This window comes from Coffea eugenioides, chromosome 4 (assembly GCF_003713205.1).
Source record: "Coffea eugenioides isolate CCC68of chromosome 4, Ceug_1.0, whole genome shotgun sequence".
Lineage (NCBI taxonomy): Eukaryota > Viridiplantae > Streptophyta > Magnoliopsida > Gentianales > Rubiaceae > Coffea > Coffea eugenioides.
In genome coordinates this window covers 33,607,957-33,613,940 of record NC_040038.1, presented here as the reverse complement: position 1 = coordinate 33,613,940, position 5,984 = coordinate 33,607,957, and positions in this window count along the sequence as shown.

Genomic DNA, 5,984 nt, shown 5'->3' with positions numbered 1-5,984 from the left:
TCTCAAAATATGACTGGATTGATACATTTGGAGTTAAAATTGTATTGTCTATGTCTCAAAGTGAAAACCTGAAAGGATACCTTCTTAAAAAAAAAAAGAAAAAAAAAGAAAAAAGAAAAATGGTGGAGGTAACCTTAGTGAAAACCCAAAAGGGCGCTAAGGTAGGGTTTTGGGTTATAAGAGGATCATGAATGCAGAACAAGATACTGAGATCTGAAATCTGGTGACTATGTTGATTTGGGTCTTTATCATGCTGTTGTTCTTTTGCCAACAATGAATTCCAAAATGGAGGACGTTGAAGGGGTCAGATAGAGCATTTTCTTCATCAAAGACCGTCCTCTAAATATGTATCCAACTTTTGATCCTTGGATCCATGTTCATAAATTCAACAATTTTATTTTGCTATTCTATTTACTATTTTATTCATTTATTCTGTATCATTGTTTATTTCGTATCAACATTATTGCATGATGAATAATATATTTTTCAATAGTTTAAATTTCTCATTTATTGGATCTCATTCGAAAGACAATCCCCTATAATTTATCCTAAAGGAGTCATGAAATTAAAGGTCCTATGATAATAAAATGTGGATAATTGATATTAGAAAGTTGCAAAGATTCTGAAGGGGTTGTGGACCAAATCTAAGGGAACGATTTGTTGATATTAAAACTCATGTTTACACGGCTCTCAAGGCAAAGGGATCACATGGTGGTGGCCATGTTTCTATCACAATTGTTTCTTTTCCTTTTTTCCTTTTTGCAGGAAAAATTATATGACACAATACTGGTTTAGTTGAGCATGATTCAAACTGGGGCAAACGGTAGAAGGATTGAGCTCCAAGTTTCGCTGTACATTTCCGAAGAAAGAAAAGAAAAATCATTATTTCTTTTCTTTTAAAATTTGAAAAATCAAAAGAGTTGTAAGTCCACCAACTAAGTTTTTCTTGATTTATTACCTTTTGAGCAACATGTTTTCTGATCTTTCAGTTCGTTAGTATAGAACTTGTGTTTTCATTTCTTCCACTATTTAATTGGGTTCGAGTTTTATCCCACTAATTTGTATTTAATTAGTTTCAAATTTTATCCCACTGACCGTTTTACTTTATTGGGTTCGGGTTGTATCCCACCAACCTCGACAGGTTCAGGTTTTATCCCACTGACCATTTTATTTTATTGGGTTCGGATTGTATCCCACTAATCTCGGCAGGTTCGGATTTTATTCCACTGACCATTTTATTTTATTGGGCTCAGGTTGTATCCCACCAATCTGGTTCGGATTTTATCCCACTGACCGTTTTATTTTATTGAGCTCGGATTGTATCCCACTAATCTTGGTAGGCTCGAATTTTATCCCACTGACCGTTTTATTTTGTTGGGATTGGGTTGTATCCCACCAACCACGGCGGGTTTGAATTTTATCTCTCCGATCATTTTTATTTGCATTGGGCTCGGGTCTTATTCCACCAATATGTTATTTCCTGACAATCAAATTTAATTTTCTGTTGGCGAGTCTCAGCGTCCACCGCGCACCCTTCTACCTCACTTCTTGGAGCGTAACCGCGTCTCTCCGTGCATCTTTTTCTAAATCATGACAACCCACTTTTCTTGACTATTTTGATTAATAATTGTGCTTTATCATTCATTTTGTATTTCATGTTTAGAAGTTCTGAGAGCTCAGACTTTTTCGACTTTGCAAAGATCACAGATGGTCAATGTAGTTGTTTTATTGTAGTTCACTTGTATTCGAACTACGTTTGATCTGATTCTCATGATGGGATACGTTGGCAACTCTATACGAGTTCGGTCACGTCTTTTGCAACATTATTACATCATTTTTGCCCAATAATTATAGTCAAATGTTGGCTTCTTGTTTTAGCTCAGGCGCAGTTAGAAGAAGCAGGTGAGTATTTTGGTGTCTATGTCTTTGTCTTGAATTTTTTCGAAACTCTAGACAAAAAGGAGCAAACTGTAGACATCAAATGTTTACCAAATTTTTGTCAAATTTTTATGTGATGAGTCATTTATTTTCTTTCATTTTAATGTATATTTTTTCTCATTTTTTGTAGGTTTATTTTAAGAAAAGAAAATTATGAAAAAGAAAAAAATCAATCAAAATCAAAATCAAATCATGACTAAACTTATACATTTTAATCACCTTCCCTACCAAAATCACTATTAACCCATTCCTACACTCAATTTTTTGACCTTTCTTTTCAGTTGAAAATTTCATCATTTTTATCCCATGGTTCTTTTTTGTCTTTGGTAAAAAACTATCATTTGGACCAACCTAACACTCCAACTTTCTGCATGAGAGATCATATATAGTGATTTGAAAATGTTACAACTTAGGTGCATTTGAGTGTCTCAATGTGCATTCAATGGCTAAAACGAGGTACAGAGGACTTATGAAAATTCTATTTCTTACCTCCCAAAAAATGAAATTTTCAAGAAGGAAAAGAATCTGAAAAATCCCTACTGCTAACGTGACCAATAGCTGCTAAAGTATCTATACATAAAGCGTTTTAGATTTTTGATACTTCAAATCCTTCGAAAAGTGTCATGTTTTCTCCTGTTACATATCCCTACATCTGAAATGCTTTTTTTGCCTTTAAGGAAAATGTGGCAAAGAATAGTAGTCTCTTGATAACATTAATTGATAGTAGTCTCTGGTCTAATTCTTTTCTGGTTTTTCTACCATTTTTCTTCATACATGTCTCTGGTTATTCTTATTGATTGGCTTCTTGCAACTCAAACATTGCTGTTATATGTTTTCTTCTCCCTCTCCCTCCAAAAAAAAAAAAAAAAACCTCGACATACTTGTTGTTGTATGTTTCTTACCTTGAATGTTCTACTTCAGCCTTTTGGTTAATATTGCCTAGCTTGGTTCTTTCTGTGAATAGGGGACTAAGGTTTCAACTGTCATTTATGAAAACGATATTCGTTATTTTGTTAATCTGCTGCAGCCATATAAGCGATACTACATCATTGGTGAGACTGTAAAAAAACAGGATGTAAAGTATAAAATTAGCGACTATCACTTCTCATGAGTGATTCATAACAAGACATTAGTTGAGAAGTATGTCGAGCCAAATCCACCAATGCTACTGTAGACACCAAATTTTTACCAAATTTTTGTCAAATTTTTATGTGATGAGTCATTTATTTTCTTTCATTTTAATGTATATTTTTTTCTCATTTTTTGTAGATTTATTTTAAGAAAAGAAAATTATGAAAAAGAAAAAAAAATCAATCAAAATCAAAAGCAAAAAAATCAAAATCAAATCATGATTAAACTTACACATTTTAATCATCTTCCCTATCAAAACCACATTAACCCATTCCTACACTCAATTTTTTGACCCTTCTTTTCAGTTGAAAATTTCATCATTTTTATCCCATGGTTCTTTCTTGTCTTTGGTAAAAAACTATCACTTGGACTAACCTAATACTCCAACTCTTCCCTCAATTGACTGTCTCGGCTTTTTCTTGTTTCTTCCAATAGAAAACACACCATCAGAGAACTAGGAAAAAGGACTCCACTCCAGGAGACTCTTTCGGCCATTTGGTTTTCTTGCTCTCAACTCACAACATCTTCTCCAAAAACACACACAAGAGAAAAACACTCTTCCTCCCCCAAACTCAGACTCGGCTCCCCTCTCTTTTCTCTCAAATACTCGCATGCAACAAAAAAAAGAAGGGCAGCTATCGGTCAAGGCTTGGAAACTTCATCAAATAATTGCAATCGAAAGATTTCCATATTTATTGAGGTATGGTTTTAGTTTTTTTTTGTCATATTAAATCAATGCTTCACTATTTAATTTTCTTTTGTTTTTGCTGGCTTCCTTTGTTGTTGGGTTGCTGAATTTTGGGATAGGTCATGAACAAATTAGGAAAAAAAAAAGAATGGTTTTTGTATATGCATGTTAACTGTTTTTGAAAATGCCAAAGTGAAAAAATAAATCAAATTAGTGAATCTTTTGTGCTTATTTTTTGTCAAAAATAGATGACCATTAGCTAGCAATAGGTCCAAAAAATGTTGGGTTATCTAAAATTTTTGAAATTTTGAGCTTTAAAGGCATTAGAATAATTTTCTTCATTTTTGGGTTGTTTTGACTTAATGCATCATTTTGTTGTTGTTTTCTTGTTAAATTAAGAACATAGTTGCATTGTGGAAATTACAAGTAGTGTTTTGGTATAAAATTTACAATTTTTGTGTGAGATTTTTAGTGATTTTTGGGAGGCAAAACCGTGACTGTCTTTTGGCCATTTGACCACTTTTCTTTCTTTTTTTGTAAAAAATAACTCCGAAAATGAAATTTACGTGAAAAACCAAGTAGGGGGTGTATTTTGGTGAAAAACTTGTGACTGGAAAATTTGCTGGCAGCCATGGGCTGAAGCTTCTTCAATAGGCCGAACAAGAAGAAGAACAAACGGAAGTGGAATGAGGAGAAAAAGAAGAAGAAAAAGAAAAGAAAGAAGGAAAATGGGTTGCGCTAATGTTTTATTTTTTGTGGGCCAATTTCTTCAATTTTGGTTGGGTTTGAGTGATAAAAAGACGGGCTGGCCTATGTATTTTGGCTTGGACTTTCCATCGGGCCGGATGGCCTTGGTCCAAAGAAGCAATAGAGAATAGCCCAGTGGCCTGTTTTCTTAAGAATATCTGATACCGAAATTGCAGACTAGTCCCTATATTTTGGAATAATTTTACTGTAGTTCTAAAAACTTTAAATTGCTTTCAATTAGATCCTTAAATTAATTTCATTTTGGTGCCTAACTTTATCTTTTATTTAATTTTGACCCCTAAATTTTAGAAAAAATATATTTTTAACCCCAAAAGTTTTTCAATTTTTGCAATTCAGTCCCTAGTGAATTTTAACTCTCTTTATTATGATTTTTTCTTTCTTTTTTCTTTAATAGCTAATCATGTTACTTTTGAGTATATTTAACTTATAATTTTTAGATGATGTTAAATTTCTTTATGTTTGACATATTAAGGTGAATTAGTATTTTTATCATTATTATTATTCTCAATTATATTGGTGCCATGATTCTTTGTTCATTTTGAGTATAAATAGGACAACTTGACTCCATTTAGTCGCTACTTCAAAAGGGAGGTACCCCTATTATTATTATTATTTCAATGTCAATTACGTGCTCTTATGTACTCCTGTGTGTTCTTATGTGTTTATATATATTTTTATATTTTATTTATTTGATTTAAATGTTCATTCGAATTTTCTTATATTTGTTTAGTTAATTTTTATAATTATTTGAGAGGCATTTAAATATGTCAAGAATGTAATAAATAGGATAACTAGATTTGTTTTATTATATTTTTTCATTTTAGATTGTAATTAGGTGTAACGACCCCACCTTCCCCTAAGGCGTAAAAAAGGGTTTGGCGGACCGCCTGCCCAACTCTCGCCAGAACTCACTCACTCGTATCACGTGCATACATCCATGGGCCATAAATAACATCGCAATTCAAGTTTATAATTTACATTGATGTAAAATCAAGATACAAAGCCTCCATATACCCAAACTGGTTCAAAGTATATACAATCCCAATACAAAACATTTTATTCGAGGAATAGCGCGAGTACAAATCAAAAGTCAAAATAACTAGACTACGCTAGCCTTTACACGTCTCACGCATCGCTCGTACCCCTGTAAGGAAAACAAAACTAACGGAGTGAGCCAAAACTCAGTGAAATTTCAAATATCAAATTGGCCATCAAACAAAATAATAACAGTGTAATAGTGAAATAGCGAGCAAACAAGTCCAATCAAAGAGATAATACTTTAGGTAGTCAAGAAATATATGGATCATGTTTACATGCAAGGATACAGTGGCTCATGTCTCGGCTCCATCCCAACTTGATCGATTAGTAGTTGACACTCCGTCAACTTTCAAGTAATAAACTAGTCCAGAAATAAGACCCCACTTCACGCCAGTCTCCGTCCACCGACCAACCTCCTTTT